This window comes from Ovis aries, chromosome 12 (assembly GCF_016772045.2).
Source record: "Ovis aries strain OAR_USU_Benz2616 breed Rambouillet chromosome 12, ARS-UI_Ramb_v3.0, whole genome shotgun sequence".
NCBI classification, from domain to species: domain Eukaryota; kingdom Metazoa; phylum Chordata; class Mammalia; order Artiodactyla; family Bovidae; genus Ovis; species Ovis aries.
In genome coordinates, this window is record NC_056065.1 from 39,586,068 (window position 1) to 39,606,383 (window position 20,316).

Sequence of the window (20,316 nt, forward strand, 5' to 3'; positions counted from 1 at the left end):
GCGTCATGTGATTTTTGAAAAATCTGAGTGATAAACAAACACATGAAAAGATGCTCAACATTGCTCATTACTAGAGAAATGCAAATCAAAACTACAATGAGATACCAACTCACACCAGTCAGAATGGCTATCATCAAAATGTCTACAAACAACAAATGCTGGTTAAACCAAAAAAAAAAAAAAAAAAAAACAAACAACAAAAAAAAAACAACAAATGCTGGAACAGGCGTAGAGAAAAGGGAACCCTCTTCGCATTGCTGGTGAGAGTGTAAACTGATACAGCCACTATGGAAGACAGTATGGAGATTCCTTAAAAACTAGGAATAAAACTACCGTATGACCCAGCAATCCCACACTGGCATATATTCTGCTGCTGCTGCTGCTAAGTCACTTCAGTTGTGTCCGACTTTGTGTGACCCCATAGACGGCAGCCCACCAGGCTCCGCCATCCCTGGAATTCTCCAGGCAAGAACACTGGAGTGGGTTGCCATTTCCTTCTCCAATGCATGAAAGTGAAAAGTGAAAGTGAAGTCGCTCAGTCGTATCTGACTCTTAGCAACCCCATGGACTGCAGCCTACCAGGACCTCCGTCCATGGGATTTTCCAGGCAAGAGTACTGGAGTGGGGTGCCATCGCCTTCTCCGGGCATATATCCTGAGGAAACCATAATTGGAAAAGACTCATATCCCAGTGTTCATTGCAGCACTATTTACAATAGCCAAAACATGGACGCAATCTAGATGTCCATTGACCATCGACAGATGAATGGATAAAGAAGTTGTGGTGCATGATACAATTGAATAATACTCAGACACAAAAAGGAATGCATTTGAGTTAGTTCTAATGAGATGGACGAACCTAGAACCTATTACACAGAGTGAAGTAAGTCAGAAAAAGAAATATAAATATTGTATACTGATGCATATATGTGGAATCTGGAAAGATAGTACTGATGAACTTATTTGCAGGGCAGCAATGGAGAAACAAACATAAGAGTACAGACCTATGGACATGGGGGGAAGGGAGGAAGGAGAGGGTGAGATGTATGGAGAGAATAACATGGAAACTTACATTACCAAATGTAAAATAGATAGCCAATGGGGATTTGCTGTATGGCTCAGGGAACTCAAAAGGGGGCTCTGTAACAACCTAGAGGAAAATGGGAGGGAGGGGACATGGGTGTACCTATGGCTGATTCTCATTGCTGTTTGACAGCAACAAAATTCTGTAAAGCAATTATCTTTCAATTAAAAAATCAATTAAAAAAAATCTGAGCAATAAGCATAGATCTATTTGTATATAGAAAGAGCTCTATTAGCAGTGTTGTGGCTGTTCCCAGGAGATGAAATGCTGAATAGAGTCTCTGAAACATGGTTTGGCTCTAGTTTTTCTGAGAGTTTACAAGATCCTCTTGGGAAAGTCAGTGGGCAAGATGGTGATTGAGAAACAAGAGTCACCACATAGGTGACCCCATAGACATCCTCATCTTGCAGGGCTGTTGTATGGGACCATGCTTTGGGCATCTGATAGAAATGTCATCAAATGGAGTGGCTGCCCTGTATTTTCTGCTTCTCATCTCACCACCACATGCAGCCCTCAGGAGCAGGGCAAAGGAGGGGCATTCTCTAGTATGAAAAGAGCATCCTCAGCTGGCTGAAGGTGAAGGAATAGAGGAGTTCACAGGAGCTTCGATCAGCACAAGATCATGGCAAGCCAAAACAGATATGAATGTGGACCTGGCTTCCTAACATATTTTGTATTAAAAACGATGGTCTGATTGAGGTGAGAGACACAGTGAAGCTAATCCTCATCATATCTGTGTCTTATATCACACTGCTTAAGTTAGACCAGTTGGCTGGATTCCTGCCAGGAGTGTAAGGGTCTTTTTGCTAGAGTTCTCAAAGTAGGGGAAGATGGCAAGAGTTTGTCACATTCAACATTCAATATGGACCACCCCTCACTCAATGTTCTTCTTGGTCAAACTGTTTATTTTGTTTTGGGGTATAGCTGATCAACAATGTTGTGATGGTTTTAGGTGAACTGAAGTGACTCAGCCATACATATACATATCCATTCTCCCCCAAACTCCTCTCCCATCCAGGCTGCCACATAACTTTGAGCAGAGTTCCTTGTGTTAAACAGTAGGTCCTTGTTGGTTATTCACTTTAAATAGAGCAGTGTGTAACTTACAGTTGCTGAGGGGAAGGATGAGGGAAAGAGATAGTTAGGGAGTTTGGGATGGACAATTACTCAGTATTTTGGAATAGGTGCCGACACCCCCAACTGTACCTGTGTCCTCCAGATCTAGAGTCTCTCTGTTTTCTTTTCAGAGAACAAACCTTCAGATTTCTACAAAACTGGGAAAAAGGAAACAGAAGACGAGGGAACCTAGGGACTCTTAACAGCTTCTGAGATAGTATTCCACTCAGGGTTCCTTATTTCAGACATCCCTTTGACCCCAAGTTCCAGAGACCTTGGGGCTTCTGGTCCCTGAGAACTTTGTAGGTTCTGTGATGTTAACTGGGTTGGTTCTCCCCATCTTTGCCTACTGTCAGGATGGGACCTGGTGAGTTAGTTATCACTTGCCCTTCTCCTGCTAGCTTCCAGACTGTGGAGCTGGGGTCTCTTTGGTTCTCCCATTGTTATGGATTTGGGTCTTGTTAAAGCTCCCTTTATTGCAGTTCTGGTCTTAGGAAGGGTTGAAGGTAGATAGGTGTGTTAAGTTATCCACCTTAGCCCTTAACCTAGACCCCCCCCAAATGCAACTTCTTTCTTTTGCTGGGAACTCATTTGATCTTCAGGAGGACTCATCTGCTGGCTATCAAAGTAAAAAAAAAATAATTTGATAACTTAATCAGTTCCTTTATAAAATAGTCAGTCTCCTTACGGGAAAAATGCATTCTCTCTGGTTGCTCCCTTTTCCTCCTGTGTTTCTCCCGTGTATCTACACATGTGGGGAAGGAGGTCTGAGAAAAGGACTTTGTGTCTTTGGGTCCCATGTTCTCTGGAATCCAAGTGAGGTTCCTGTTTACCTGGCTGCTGTTTGCTTTGCTGACATTTTCTTGTGCAGTTGGTAACTCTCATCTTGCTGCCCCATTTCTCTCCTGGCTTCTCAAAACCTGTCTGTGCCCCTTGGATTGGGATGGCTTATACCTGGTTCCCACTGGCTGCAGGCCTGAGTCTCCGCCATGTGCTACTGCTGGTCCACTGGCCCACAGGTCCACCTCAGAATCAGTGATAGGGCCACTGTCACTGGGGAATGAGTGGTTGATCTGTGGTTCTTGCCTCACCCCCCACAGACCATGAGAACCAAAACTTTGGAAAGCTAAACTTTTGAGATTTCTTCCTGCCAGGGCCTCCTAATTGATGTGGTCGTGTGCCAGGTTGGTGCAGGTGGTAATTATTTTCCAAGTCGAGTGGGAAGCAGAAACTCCTCCTGACCACAATATTACCTGACTGTACCTCCCCGTCTAGGGGCCAAAGCCTGCAAGGGGGGCAAGTGGGACACATGTGGTTAACAGTCTTCCTCTTCTGCTCCTCCAACTTTCTTTTATTAAAAAATGAAGTGAGGATGACTTTTTCTCTTTTTCTTTTACCTCCTGAGTCATTTATTCCTTTTATCATTGAGCATCAAGCCTCCCCAGGGACTTGCCCATCATTGGTCCAGGGTTCTATCATTCCCACACTACAGGTGATCTATATAAAGGTTGGGTTAAGGGGCCTTATTTCCTCCATATGGACTCTATTCTGACTGTATGGACTCTGTAGCCTACCAGGTTCCTCTGTCTATGGGATTCTCTAGGCAAGAATACTGCAGTGGGTTGCCATGCCCTCCTCAGGAAAATAAAAATTGTCTCCTGAATAAATCTATTTGTATATCAGAAAATGAATATTTGCTCATTTTTCCCCTTTGCATTCCTTTTATAAAGTATTCTAGTATTTTCCCAGAGAAATGGACTCCTTGGACTGACCTAGCCAAAAAAGGGAAAAGAGAGAAGCAGGTAGTTTTTCCAAAATATTACACACTGCATATTTTTTCCAAAATATTACACACTGCACTTGTGATATAATTACATTACTGTAGGTTGAAAAGAATCAGAAAACCTGGGATTGGTTAAGCATTGAGTTCCTGAAAAGGTCTTGAGCTGTGGGAATCTGGTTCCTGGAACAGAGTTTGGGGCAGAGGCTGACCACATGAATATTAGCTTATGAGGTGAGACCATTTCTAAACATCTTTCATTGTAAAATTGAGGTGATTAAATGAGAACTTTGCAAAGCACTTATAAGAGCTTCATCTATTGTTCTCATCATTACGAATACATGCATGCATGCTTAGTCGCGTCAGTCATGTCTGACTCTTTGCGACAATATGGACTGTAGCCCACCTGGTTCATCTGTCCATGGGATTCTCTAGGCAAGAATACTGGAGGGGGTTGCCATGCCCTCCTCCAGGGGATCTTCCCAACCCAGGAATCAAACCCACATCTCTCATAATTGCAGGCAAATTCTTCACCCACTGAGCCACCTTGGAAACCATTACTAGCACTACTTCTATTAATACTACATTCAGCAGAAGTCTATTGTTTTGATTTGAAACATTTCAAATGTTGTAGTCTTGCTAACTTAGGGTGCTCCCTTTCCAAATGATATAGAATCAGTGGAAACATCTTTGGGAGATAAAAAGTTGCGGAGAGAAGCCAACACAGTAAGGAATTTCAGAAATAATTAATAATAACACACTGATGAACAAATGAGTGGTTTGGCTGGAGATGTTACCTTGGGCAAAGCTTGCCCAAACTTTGTCAACCTTGGTCTACTTTAGTTCTTTGACATTTGTTTAAAGTCTCCAAGTTGGTGAATATCTTGGTCAGGTGGACTTAAAGGGTGGAAAAACTTCTATAAATGTGAAAAAAAAATTTTAACTCTTAGCTAATTCCATGGAACAAATAAAATGACTAGCTTTTTTGTATATATAAATATATGTATTATATTAGTTTGAAGTATAATCAATTACAATGTTAGTTTCAAGTGTATAACACAGTGATTCATATATATATGTGTGTGTATGCATGTGTGTGTGTATATATTTACTTTTTCATACTATTTTCCCTTATAGGTTATTATAAAATATTTACTATTGTCCCCTGTGCTATGTTAAATTGACTAGTTTGATATGTTTAACTTAAAACATTTAGAAAACATTGAATGTGCCAAAATCTTAAAGGTTATTATTAGGCTATGGAATTTTTTTAATACTTTTCTTTCCCCTATGAAATCTCTAAGCTTTCTTTATGATAACTGTTACTCAGATCATCAGAAAAAATGATATATGGAAAAGCAAAATGATAACAGAACTGAGTTTTGTATCTTTTTAAAAAAGTGTATTTTTATTTATTTATAATGAAGAATGGAGGGTCTTCATTGCTGCAGGTGGACTCTTCTAGTTGCGGCAGGCAAATTCTTAGTTGCAGTGTGTGGGCTCTAGCTCCCTGACCAGAGATCAATCCCGGGCCCCCTGCACCATGCTGCTGCTGCTAAGTCGCTTCAGTCGTGTCCGACTCTGTGTGACCCCATAGACTGCAGCCCACCAGGCTCCCCCGTCCCTGGGATTCTCCAGGCAAGAACACTGGAGTGGGTTGCCATTTCCTTCTCCAATGCATGAAAGTGAAAAGTGAAAGTGAAGTCGCTCAGTCATGTCCGACCCTCAGCGACCCCATGGCCTGCAGTTTTCCAGGCTCCTCCGTCCATGGGATTTTCCAGGCAAGAGTGCTGGAGTGGGGTGCCATTGCCTCCTCTGCCATGAGCAGAATCTTAAAACTGGTCTACCAGGGAAGTCCCTGAGTTTTATATCTTAAGATAATTGAGCTTAAGGCTTGTTTCCTATTTCACCATTCCATTTCAGCACACATACATTTTAAAAATATAATTTGATATAGCTCAGTTTACATAAAATATCATACTAACCTCCTAGCAATATGATTGTTGCTAAAGATTAGTTTAGAAACAAAAGATCAGTGCAAGTTGCTGCATTTCATCAATGTGTCAAACTTAAAACAAGGGAATCTGATAAGAATGTTATTCTTGGGTTTAAATGAATACTTAAAGATTGTGTGTGTGTATATAAAACATATATTTGTGTATATGTGTGTGTATGCATGCGATCACATATGCACAAGATATAATATGCAAGTCAAAATAAAAAGAGATTTTGAAAAATGAAGCAAGTCTTTCTCTGTATGATAAGAAGAATGCTCCTGAGGTCTCCACCAGCTACAGAATTCTCTTTTTCTGTGACTAAAACCAGAACTATACAGCATCAGTATTCATTGGAAGGACTGATGCTGAAGCTGAAGCTCTAATACTTTGGCCACCTGATTGGAAGAACTGACTCATTAGAAAAGACCCTGATCTGGAAAAATACTGAAGGCAGGAGGAGAAGGGGACAACAGAGGATGGCATCACCGACTCGATGGGCATGAGTTTGAGCACGCTCCAGGAGTTGGTAATAGACAGGGAAGCCTGGTGTGCTGCAGTCCATGGGGTCGCAAAGAGTCAGACACGACTGAACGACTGAACTGAAGGTCTCCGCAAGCTGCAGATTTCTCTTTTTCCATGATTCAAACCAGGACTACCCGCCGGAGAAAGCTGAGAAAAACTCACAACTGGCCACATGGTGGTGCAGTGACTCCTCATAGAAATAGTGGTGCCTGGCTTCCAGAAAGCAAATCATTATACCCCAAAGTTAAGTTATTCCAGAAGGCGCCTGACCAGTTTGACAAGCATCAGGTTCCTGGCAGGAGCAGAAACTTCATCATCTTCCTGTACACAAAGATGTGGTTAGAATTCTGGCAAAGTCAGCACCGTTGCATGTGACTTTATTCTCTTCTGGTCTTGTGACTGAAAAAGATATTTGAATTGTCTATAGACTGTTTTATCTTGTTCTCCTTAAAGCAATGAATTAAACAATGACTAGCTTACCATCTGCCTCTATAATTATTTTTCCTTTAGCCTTAGTCAGCTGTCTCTTGGCCCTGCCTCCCAACTGCTGCTGCTGCTGCTAAGTCGCTTCAGTCGTGTCCAGCTCTGTGCGATCCCATAGCCGGCAGCCCACTAGGCTCCCCTGTCCCTGGGATTCTCCAGGCAAGAACACTGGAGTGGGTTGCCATTTCCCACCAGCTGTGTTCTAATTCTTCTCCTTTCCTTCTCAGCGAAGTTAACACTGCCGTGTCTGTACTTCATCTGCCCTTCAGCTCCTCTCAGTTCGGAGTGTACATTCGCTTTTGCAGGTCATCAGTGAACTTTACATTGCCATGCCAGAGGATGCTTCTGCAGTCCTTATCCATACCCCCCATCCTAAAACTTTCTGGCCGTTACTTCCTTGGCCCTAATTTGTCCTGGTAGCCCTCCCAATTCCTTGGTTATTCCTTTTTGGTCTTCATGAACTCTTTCTTTTGTGCATGTCCATTGACCATTAGTGTATCCCAGGGTTACAAAGCTGGAGGCTATTATATGGAGTGAAGTAAGTCAGAAAAAAAACCAAATACTGTTTATTAGCGCATATATATGGAATTTAGGAAGACGGTAACAATGATCCTACACGCAAGGCAGCAAGGGAGATGCGAATGTAGAGAACAGACTTTTGGACTCAGTGAGAGAAGGTGAGGGTGAGACAGTGTGAGAGAATACCACTGAAACATATAAAGTGCTGTCTGTAAAATGGATAACCAGTGCAAGTTTGATGCATGAAGCAGGGCACTCAAAGCCCGTGCTCTGGGACAACTCATAGGGATGGGGCGGTGGGAGTTGGGAGGGGGGTTCAGGATGCGGGGGGACACATGTAAACCTGTGGCTGACTCATGTTGATGTATGGCAAGAACCATCACAATATTGTAAAGTAATTATCCTCCTATTGAAATAAATTTTTATAAAATTAAAAATCTTTATTTCTGTCTGTGCACACTTTGCTTGGGCAACTCATTTTATCCATCAGTGGAATAGTGATCCATGCCAAATTTTTATCTTCAGCTTTGTCCCTCTCTACTCACCACCTTCAGGCCTTGCCATCAGCCCCCACCCTACCCTTTATGATGCTGTGTGGCTTCTTTATTGCTAATTTACTGGCACCACCATCTAGTTGCCCAAACCAGAGACTTAGGGAGTCATGTGAGATTTCTCATTTCCCTAAACCTTCTATGTCTAGACAATCAGCAACTTTAGCTCTTAAATGTTTTTCCAAATCTGTCTTTTTGGCCCTGTCCCTTGTATCAGTGATGTCGGGCAGGCCCTTCGCCTCTCTTTCTTGGTGCACTGTAAGATGTAGTCAGTCTCCTTTCTTCTGTCTTGCTTCCCTTCAATTTAGCCTCTACAATGTAGAGAGAATACTCTACAAAACCACATCATTTAACCTCCTTCTTTAAACAGTTTTAGTGGCTTCTCATCATTTACAGATCAGAGTGCAAAGCTCTTACTATAGTTTACATAGCCCTACAGGCCTGGCTTACTCCCTCTGGTTGATTCCTGAATTATCTCCCATCAGTTCTTGTTCTCAACATCACAACTTAATAATACTGCCTCTAGTTCCTCACTCCTTCCCCATTGTCTGTGTCTCTGGATTTACTTATTTTGTTCCCTTTGTCTCAAACTCTCCTCCCATTTTACTTTGTCTTAATAGTTCTTACTCATCTTGTAACATTCTTGTCACATGATATCTCTCTGGGATATTTTCCTGGAAACCCTAGTTGGACTAAATGCCCCCTTTCTCACTCTCATAGCACTGTGTTTACCTACAAACTAGAACTTCCCAGGTTTTAATAAAATGATATATTTTGATATGTACTTGTCCACTTCAATTGGGCATGAGCTCCTTGAGAGGAAGGGTCACTCACATCTACTTATTTTTCTCACCACCAGTTCCTAGCACAGGGTTTTGTGCATAATGAGTATTTGATAAATTTTTATTGAATAAGACTTAAGGTTTCTTGAGCCTCAGAGTCCTTGAGGGTGCTCTCTGAAGTCTGCTCTAGTTCTTAGAAAATTAAATATGGTTTTAGTTGGGGCCAACTTCCTGGAAGAGAGAAGACTTGAGCTGTGCTGTGAAGAATTGGGTGGATGGTGTTTGAATGATAATCAGACAGAACACTAACATTGTGTTTCTGACACAGAGTAGGGGAAGATGAGTTTGGGTTGGTAGAACTGGCTTATTAGAAACTTCTGATGAGGGGCAGGGGGATTTGGGCTTATCTACACAGGCAGAAGAAGCACTTGAGATTCTTGAACAGACGAGTGATATTTTCAGAGCCATCCTGCAGGAAGAACAATCCAGCACAAGATACAAAACCAACTAAGTGGGAAACAGGTGGCAATCAGTGAGGCCAACGGGATATCAAGGCTGTTCAACAGGTGCCAGATGCTGAGGGCGTGGACCAGCGTGGCAGTTGAGTGAAGAAAAGAAAAAGAGTTTGAGCCATTAGAGGAAAAATAAACAAAGCCTCATCGCATGTCATAACAACAGAGAGCAAAGAGTCATGACATTTTCAGATACAGCAGCAGAAAGTTGGGAATACAATGAACAAAAAAGGAATTTGGAGAGGAAGGATGGCTTATGGGGCAGCAGGTGACTTTAGTTTCAAATCTTTTAATTTGAGATGATGAAACATTGCAACACTTCATAGGTACTAGGTATGCTTAAGAGATGCTGTATGCATTTGAGTGGGTGAATGAATGAATGGGATCTTAATGAAAGGGTTCATCAGGCAGATGAAATCTCTGACTCTGAAATCTCATACAACTCTCTTGTTGGGTAGGTCCATGTGTCTGGAACTGTGACTTAGATTTATACATTATCAACTTAGAGTTGTGAGAACTACTAGAGTAAATGAACTTCTGAAGAAAGATTTAGCGGGGGAGAGAAAGGCAGAGGACTCAGGTGTGAGCCTGGGCTGCTTTCTTTCTTTGAGGTAAACAGAAGATCCATTGAAAGCCAATGAGTGTGTTAGGTTAGCTAGATACATATCTGTTGCTCTGAGCCTGAATAGTCTATAACACAGTTACACAGCTCTCAACTATAACAGAGTTGTTGGAATTTATCAGAAAACAAATTTTCAGTCATGAAAGCTATTTTTCAACATATGTGGCATATAAGTAGTCAGAATATATGAAAGTTTTTGTAGATTAATAAGAGAAAAATGAATATACCAACAGAAAAATGGGCAAGAGGTATAAGCAGGAAATTTTGAAGACAAATATAAAAGTATAAGAAATATGCAAAAGTGCATATTTCAAGTGCACTGGAAATAAAAATAAGATAATATGATTTTGCTCTTAGCAAGTAGGAAAATTTTGAGTTAAAAAGCAATACCCATGGTTTTAGTGCTTCACAGGTGGCTCTAGTAGTAAAGAACCTGCCTGCCAAGGCAGGAGATGTGGGAGATGCGGGTTTGATCTCTGGGTCAGGAAGATCCTCTAGAGGAGGGCATGGAAACCCACTCTAGTATTCTTGCCTGGAGAACCCCATGGACAGAGGAGTCTGGTGGGCTACAGTCCATGGGGTCACAAAGAGTCAGACATGACTGAAGCGACTGGGCAGATACGTCTGCACCCAGAGTTAGCAATGGTATGGGAATCAGACACTTTGTGAAAAAGTAAACTCATGAAAACCTTCTAGATGCCAGTCTGGTGATAATGATTATATTTAATGCATTGATTTCGTTCTGTGAGTTCTTGAAGTTTGAAAGAATAATTGCTTCACACTGATATAAATGTATGTGTTTATTTCAACTTTGCTTACAGTTATACAAGGTATAATATAAACTCCTTCTTGCTGATCTTAGTAGTTATTAAAGTGAATCTGTACATTGAATTGTTTTTAACTATCATTCTGAATATCTGGCATTGCAACTGTCATAACTGTAACTGTTTCTTATGTTATGCTCAGACACATTATTTTCGTCTGGTATTTAATTTGATTTATTTACGACATTTGGATTTTCTCATTTACAATTGTACTTCCTTTCCTTCAAAATTCTCTATCAGCTTCATTCTTGTTGAATCTCATTTTGATGTGGTGAACTATCTAGTCTCCTCTTTTCTCTTCTTAATTGAAATATAGTCTATTTATGATATTGTGTTAGTTTCAGATATACAGCAAAATGATTCAGTTATCTATTTCAGATTTGTTTCCATTACAGGTTACTACAAGATATCAAATATAGTTCTCAGTATTACTGCTGCTGCTGCTGCTGCTGCTAAGTCACTTCAGTCGTGTCTGACTCTGTGCGACCCCATAGACAGCAGCTCACCAGGCTCCTCTGTCCCTGGGATTTTCCAGGCAAGAATACTGGAGTGGGTTGCCATTTCCTTCTCAATGCATACATGCATGCTAAGTGGCTTCAGTTGTGTCCGACTCTGTGCGACCCCATGGACAGCAGCCCACCAGGCTCCTCTGTCCATGGAATTCTCTAGGCAAGAGTACTGGAGTAGGTTGCCATTTCCTTCTCCACTCTGTATTACAGTCCTTGTTTATTTTACATATGGTAGTATATAGCTATTAATATCAAACTTCCAATTTATCTCTCTCTTCCTTCCCTGTTTGGTAAGCATAAGTTTGTTTTCTATGTCTGTGAATCTGTTTTGTAAATAAGTTCATTTTTTTAGATTCCATGTGTAAGGGATATCATATGATATTTGTCATTCTCTGATTGACTTCACTTACTATGATAAACTCTAGGCCCATCCATGTTGCTACAAATGGCATTATTTCATTCTTTTTTAATGACTGAGTAATATTCCATTATATATATGTACCACATTTTCTTCATCCATTCATCTCTTAATGGACACTTAGGTTGCTCCCATGTGTTGGCTACTATAAATTTTCTGGTCTCCTCTTAATGTTTCATGGACATATCTTTTACAGTTTATCACAGTGTCTTGTGCTTTAATTTACTGCATAGATATCAGTAATTTTTATGCTTTTTAAATTATTAAATCTTTGAAAAAGTGAAGCAGTGGTTCATAAATGCAGAAAATAAGCTGTCAGAAATGCATTTTTTTGGACATATTTATACTCCAGATCAAGCTAAAAATAGATGATTTGTTTAACTTTGCATGATTTAAAGTCTAAATCTACTTTCTAAAAAAAATATTAAGTAAATACAAGCTTAGAGGCTTATTGGTGTTTAATTGCTAAATTGTGTCCAACTCTTTTCAACCCCATGGACTGAAGCCTGCCAGGCTCCTCTGTCCATGGGATCTCCCAGGCAAGAATACTGGAGTGGGTTGCCATTAAAGTGAATGAACCCATCAATTGCCATGATCAATACTTATGAAGAATTTAGTTAACCCTAAATGTTACTATTTTTATTTGCCAGGGGGATCATGTGATAAAACTTCCTCCTGACTCTTGGGAAGTTATCCTAATGCTTTCTAGGTACTGATAGATAGATGACAAATATTTGGAAACATTGGGAAATTGGTTAAAAAATACATACATACATAACAAACTAAACTATCTTACTTTTCTAACAAACACAGAATGAGGTAAGTGACTGCAGTTATTTGTTACTGCTTGTTCAATCAGTCTTTGTTTCTTCGGTATTGCCAAGAACCAGGAGGAGAAAAGAAGCCTGGTTATTAGTCATTAGGCATGTCAGAACGGGTTACATGTTCAAGTTCAGTTTAAGTTTATACTGAAGTTTTACACTGCTGCTCATTTTTACTGAACTGGTTTTTTCTCCCTGAGGCAATGACATATATTTGGCATATTTACAAATGCTGAGCAGCATGATTTCATTATTTTGTACTGAAGGGAATCGGAACATGCACAGGTGGTTTTTAATTTTTGATGATTTGATTTCTAATTTTTCGACATTACAATGGTGCAAAAGCAGTATGAATTCAGTAGAAATCTTACTTTGAAGTTTGATCTTTTCTTCAGCTAGTGATAAACAGTATGATACACTCTCATGATGTTGGCCAGCGGGAATGAGCCATAGCTCCTGTCAGCTACACTATCACAAGAGTAAACAGCTGATAAACTTACAACCATCTGCCCCCAGCCAACCATTCTGTTTTCATCTTCAGTACAGTATCCAATAACATGAGATACCCAGCACTTATAAAATAGGTTTGTGTTAGATGATTTTGCCAGCTGTAGGCTAATGAAAGCATTCTGTGGACATTAAAGACAGGCTTGACTAAACTATGGTGTTTGGGAGGTTAGGAGTATTAAATGCATTTTTTGATCCAAGGTATTTTCAACTTACGATGGGTTTATGGGGATGTTACCCCATTGAAGTTGAGGAAGATGTGTAGCTTTATACAAATCTCATTTGAAGTATTCCTGTAACTATGGAAATGTATTGTTTCTCATAGATGTGCTGGGCAGAGAAAAGATCACAAATGTTGGTCAGATCAAAAAAGATCTAATGTCCCAAGGACAAGTCACTGGACAATTCTAGTCATCTGTAGTGGAGGGCTATAAAGATTCTAGGAGACACCTTAGAGAACTTGTTCCAGGTTCATGCTGCCCATCTCACAGGAATGGAGGTAAATATGAGTATGCTTCAGTTTACCAGTGTTTTTAAAAAATCTGCAAATGATTTACTATTTCTGTTGTGTTTGTCATGTGGATAATACTGGTATTTGGCCAGAGATCTAGGGTTGCAAATCCTAGAGTTCTTTGTGGCTGAAGCTCCTGACCCAGACATTCCTCCCAAGAGAAATATATTCAATGAGGTTCAAGTAAGGCAAAGCACATTTAGTATTTCTATGGAATCCTTGATTTAAAGACCAACATGGTTACTTGTTATGGAGTTAGAGACTCCTCTTTGCCGAAGCCCCTACTGAAGTAATTCTGTCTCCTTGCCCTTCCCTGGCCCTGTCCAGTCTTGGCTTCTGTACCGTTCAGTTCTCAATACCAGGGGAAGCAAATCCAAGGAGGTGCAAAATAGAGAGTATCTTTTTTAGGATCTAACACATCTGTGGTTTAACCTGCATGCCTCAGGGGAGCATACTCAGTCACATAGGTGAAAGAGTTACTTCCTGAGGCTTGGAGCTTTAATCTTTGTTTTATCAAGCCCTCTATTTCCCAGTTCTTTAGTTCTATTAATGTTTTTGAATTTAACCCAGAAATGATGGTTAGGGGAAGTAAAGAGGAAGACATCAATAAGTAATAATTATAGAGAGACAGGATGGAAGAAATAAAATCAAAGTGGTCAAGAGAGGTGACTTTGTTGCCAGATTGCCTGGATAAAAACGCTATTTCTGTCACCTAATAATTAGTCAAGTGCTTAAAGATTTTGCTCTCCTGTTTTCACATCTGTGAAATGAAGATAATAATAATTGTAAGAATTAAAGAGGCAAACATTTATATGCTCTAGGTGCTTAACGTGTTTATCATTATTCAGGCATATCATTCCACCATGACCAGTCATGTTTCTAGGAAGTGGTCATCAATGTCCAGAAAATTTTAATATTGACTTTATAGTGGACACAGATACACTTGTTTGCCCTAGCTGCTCAAATTGACTGATTTTAAAAATAGGCAGACAATATACTAAGTTGTAATGGCAAGTACAGTTGTTGGTAACATTGGGGAGAGTAAAATTGTAAAAGAATTGGGTAGAATTATATGTAAATATTAAAGATTATATATAAACTGGGTTGTAAAATTATAATCAGAAAGTTGAAAGACAAAATTAGATTATGAAGATATTATGTAAGGTGTTCAACTTTGATCAAATGCACTCATCATCTCTTAGAACAAACATGTTGGTTGGTAGGTTAGAACTATCTTTATCAAATGCCAAAGAAAACATTAGGCAAAATTGTGCTTTTTAGGCATCTTATTTCTAGACTCCAAGTAATGTGTCTCCAATGCCATTAATAGTTTTCAGTTTCAGGTAGAAAACACTAACATGGTTGAATTTTCAGGTTCATTAATTGCAGTCATATTGTAGTTTTATTTTTTTGAGGTTACATGCTATTTTCCCTGATTCAATTCAGAGGTTTGCAAGTCTCAGGCACACAGTTTTAGAGATACCATTTTAGAGTATCACTTGTCAAATGTTAATGAGCATAGGAAGTACCTGGACATCTCTTTGAAAAGCAGAATGTGACTCAACAGGTCTGGAATGGGACCTGAGTCTCTGAGCTTCTAACAAGCTCCCCATGCTATCAGTGATATTGGTCCAAAGATATACTGTAAGTAGCAAGTTTGTAGGTTATTTGTATGGATCCTAATGTCCCCCATTGCCTCTAACTTTTTCCTGTTAGAAAAAAAAATACAATTTTTAACTTCCAGAAATAGCATATGAAGTGAGTAGTTGTACGCAGGGGAATTCTCTTTTGTTTCCCACAGCATATCACTTCTCTGATCATTTCATATGGCTCTTATTAGAATGTTTGTGAGAGCGTTTTGTAAACTGTGACGAGCTATACAAACTAAGTGGCCTGCCTGCATCATTAACCATCTCATAATAAATAAATCAGTCTGGCCATGTAGGTTGTCCATGTAACAAGAAACAGCAAAGCCATGCCTGTTATTCATAGCATCTGTCCTTGTATTTTGACATGGGTTTTTGTTTGAATTCATTGTTGTGTTCTGTGAAGTCTAGTGCAGGGAGTGCCCCTTCTAAGGAATGAGTCTTTGTTTACACTTTCTGTGAACATCTCTTTGAACAAATTGCCAAAGTGTATTTTTTGGTACACCGCAATTTCTGTTGTAAGTCAATATTTCAAACATATGCTCCATATTTGATGAAAATTTGTTTTGCTATTTTCACTTGATGAAGTAATAAACATCATACTTGTTTTTAGGCACTTTTAGACATTGTTGGTACTTCTAGGCATTATTGATATATGTAGATACTTTAAGACACTGCTGAATTATCATCATAACAACTACCATTTTTGGAGTTCCTACTTTATACCATTAACTGTATATAGTGTAGATACATTTATTTTTTCCTAATCATTGAAACATACTTGGAACGCCAGGATTTTGTATTGGTCAGGACAGGTTCAACTAAGCTGTGGTAACAAATCACCCCTAAAATTTCAGTGCTTTAGCAAAACAAACATTTATCATCCAGTCATGTAAAGTCCAATGCTGGTCAGGAGGGATTCTTAACCTTATGAGACCATCATCTTGATTTCTGCCTGGCTCTTAATTTATAAAGATGACTGAGTGACAACATAGGAGATCAATGGCACTGAAAGAAAAGTTTGTCATTATTCCCAGTTCCCCTAGAAATAGCACCTTGACTTACCATGCAGGGACACATGGGGAAATATCAAAGTTAAGAGGCAGAAGCAGGAATAAGGGAGGACACGTAGGTCCAGAATCTTTATTGTGTTTTCTGTGGGAAAGGCAAAGCAGGGCAGGGAAACTGCTTAGGACTGGTTTGAATTATATTGGTAGGCTCTGGGCAATAGGGTTGGTCTCTAGTTCTCTGGTACCTGGCTCCAAGTGATTTAGGGCAGGAGAAATACTGGCCTTGTATATGAGAGTTAAAGAAGGCAGCTGAATATAAGGACTTGGGATTGGTTGGAGGGTTTGTGATGTAATTTTTGTGCACTCAAGAAAGCTGGGTCATAGGGGAGATATAAACAACTTTGGCCATTTGGTTCTGATTAAAGGGCTTCCCTTGGGGCTCAGCTGCTAAAGAATCTGCCTGCAATATGGGAGACCTGGGTTTGATCCCTGGGTTGGGAAGGTCCCCTGGAGAAGGGAAACGATACCCACTCCAATATTCTGGCCTGGAGAATTCCATGGACTGTATAGTCCATAGGGTCACAAAGAGTCAGAAATGACTGAGCAACTTTCACTTTCACTTCATGTAGACAAATACAGAAGCTAAGAAAGCATAGAGCACATCTTGACACATGGCCTCTGAGTTTACCATAGCATGAGAGGAGAGAGCTGAGTGTCTCCATGGGATATTTTTAAAGATCAAATCTCCCTTTCCATATCCTACTTCTAATGGCCTTATCTCACTCCTTGGAAAGCTGAGAAATGCAACATTTCCATTGATTAGAAAAAGAAAAACAAGGGTTTGGTGAACACATGTGTTGGCTCTGCCATACTACAATTATCTCCAGTTTATAAAAGAGCAAACTAAAGTTCTGGTAGATTGTGGTTTTTTCAAACTACTCATCTTGCAAATAGAAAAGCCAGGATTGAGTCTAGACTTTCCAAAGTCCTCACCTTTCCCTGTATTACGTGACCTCTGAACTGAATATAATAATCCTGAGCATGATAGATTAAATGGGTTGACTTATCATATTTCACAAATGTGTAATTGAGAAGGCACTTAGGGGGAGTTTATTTTAATCTTTTTAACCATTTTTAGAGTTGAAGTAGTTAATTTACAATTTCCCTGGTGGCCCAGATGGTAAAGAATCCATTTTCAATGTAGGAGACCAAGGTTCAATCCCTGGATTGGAAGATCCCCAGGAGAAGGGAACGACAACCCACTCCAGTATTCTTGCCTGGTGGGCCCCAGTCCACGGGGTTGCAAAGAGCTGGACATAACTGAGCAACTAACACACACACACACACACACACACACACACACACACACACACATGGAGTTAATTTACAATGTTGTGTTAGTTTCAGGTGTACAGCAAAGTGATTCAGTTATACATATATATGTGTATATCTATCTTTTTTCAGGTTCTTTTCCATTATAGGTTATTACAAGATATTGAATATAGTTCCCTGTGCTACATAGTAAGTCCTTGTTGCTTATCTAGGTACAGGGGTTATAATTAATTAGCGTAAAATTCATAAAATAATTGAATGAAGAGTTTAGAAACCACCTGGGCCTCAGTCCCCTTCAGATCATTAAAAACAAAGAAAATTGTCTGAATTTTCAGTTGCGTTATCAAATTTGGAAGATCAATAGTTGGAGGCCTAAATGAACCTGGTAAATAACAGTTAAAAATCTTCGATTTTTTTCTGAAGAGAGAGAGATGAAGAGCATAGTCTTATCACTAGCAGGTACTTTTTGGTGAAGTAGATTGCTGAGAGTCTGGCCACCATTCTTGGGGTCACCGTACCACATTCTTGTCAGTGGTACCTTGATAACACTGCTGGGGAGAGTCATCTTCAACATTGCTGCTGATGAGGTTGAGGAGGGTACTGTCCAACACATTGGTGCAGAAAGTCCCCAGTTTTCACCACAATGAGTTCCTGGAAATTATGTCATAAAGCATATAAACTGGATCTTATTTTGCCAAATAATATTACACTTTGGGGGAGAGAAGGTTGTCCTAGTGATCAAGTAGTAAATATCAACTAACTCAATTGGTTTTTTTTTTTTTTTTTGGCCCTGTTGGTAGGTCAGAATTTTTTTGTCCAATGCGATGTAGTTTTTTAATATACTTCACGGATATATATATATATATATATATATATATATATATATATATATATATATATGCCTGCTACATTCTAGATGCTATACTTATAAAGGAGGACTGCTGTTTCATCTTTTTTCAAAATGTCATGATCCAGGGGTATAAAGTTTACAGTGCTGAGACCATCATTTCCAGAGGCATCAGGGATCCTGAAAAGGGCTTTGTAATGGGACTCTGGAGACCTTTACTTATTGGGCATAATTATTCATTGGCTGGATAAGGAAATGCAACCTACTTTAGAATTCTTGCCTGGGAAATCTCATAGACAGAGGAGCCTGGGTGGAGGGGGCAGAGCTACAATCCATGGAGTTGCAAAGAGTCAGACACAACTGAGCGACTAAACAGCATTCATTGGCTCTGTTGTCGTGGGCAAGTCATTTATTTGGGGGCTATTGTTTTCTTCTTTTATAATTATGAGGAGGCTGATTTTCATAGGTTCTTTCCACCTCTGTGTCCTAGTTACGTTGTGTAGGATATTGATCTGGGTCATCTTAGAAAGCATTTCCCCCTTTGTACTGCTATTGAGGCAAGAAAATGAATGTGTTTTGAAATAAAAATTTATTTTATAGTTTGTTGCATAAATAATGTACATTTTCCATGGTGATCTGAAACACCACAAGTTTATGGTGAACAGTTATTACCTCATCTCTTACTCGCATGTCTGTGAGTAAGTCACACATGTAGCTGAAAAGTGCAACTTCTCTCTCCTCCCAGAAAGTGTTAGGAATGTATCCTTTGTCTATTGTATGACATTTATTTACAATTTTAGGAGGAAGAAAATTAATAATGAAACTTGAATAATCACCCATAATGTTACTGGTTTCCATATAGCCCATTATTGAAGACTCATTTATTTATCTCTTGCCATCTGTTGGCATTTGATCAAAAACCAAAAGATGCAAAAATGAGTCACGGCTTCGTGAGTCTTACTCTCTCTCTCTGTACCCTTTACCTTTATGGCTGCAAGTGAGAAAGAAGGTGTGTCATACCCAAACCCACTGATAGCCAGTAACAGAGGAAATGAAGGGAGCTCTTCAAAGCCCAAGCCGAGAATGTGTGTTTGTTGTGGTGACTAGCTTGGAAAATGAAAGTTTGATGTTGTTTTTCTGTGATAATTATTTTGATCTTCCAATGTTATATTCCTGAGAGAGGAGAAAAAGCAGGAAACAGAATTTGGTGTAGTGCGCATTTCCTGAAAGAATGGGGATTCCACAGCTCTTGTGAATGTTTTGACATTTGGTGTCATTGAACAAAAACACTACAGGTTAAATGTTCGTGTCCCTCCAAAATTCAAAATATTTGAAGCTCTAAGTCCTGATGGGATGTTATTAGAAGGTGGGCCTTTGGAACGGAATAAGGTTTAGATGAAGTTGTGAGGGTGGGATCCTCATTATAGGATTACTGTCTTTATAAGAAGAGAGCATGCTCTCTGTGTATCCAGGACAGGCTATCTGAGCACAGAGTAAGAAGGAGGCTGTCTGCAAGCCAGGAAGAGAGCCTTCACCAAGAACCGAGGGCTTTCACCACTATTACCTTGACCTTGGACTTTTCAACCTCTGAAACTGTGAGAAATAAATGTCTGTAGTGTAAGCCTCGCAGCCTATGATACTTTCTTATAGCAGATGTTGAAGATGATGTTTGCTGTTTGTGAATAAACTGCTTTGGCATTTAAATTCCCCAGGATATATAGATTCATAGTAAACAGAATGTAAAGAGCCAGCTCATTGGAAAATATTTTGATGCTGGGAAATATTGAGGACAAAAGGAGAAAGGGTGATAGAAGATGAGGTGGTTGATTGGCATCACTAGATTAATGGACATGAGTTTGAGCAAACTCTGGGAAATACAGGATAGGGAAGCTTGGCGTGCTGCAGTCCATGGGGTTGCAGAGTC

At 39.7% G+C, this 20,316-nt stretch overlaps 1 long non-coding RNA gene across 1 annotated transcript in view; it reads left to right on the forward strand.

Annotated features, from left to right (window-relative positions):
• LOC132657509 (uncharacterized) overlaps positions 1-20,316 on the forward strand; it is a 135,942-nt gene that overhangs the window by 93,827 nt on the left and 21,799 nt on the right. The gene's annotated exons all lie outside the window — the stretch shown is intronic.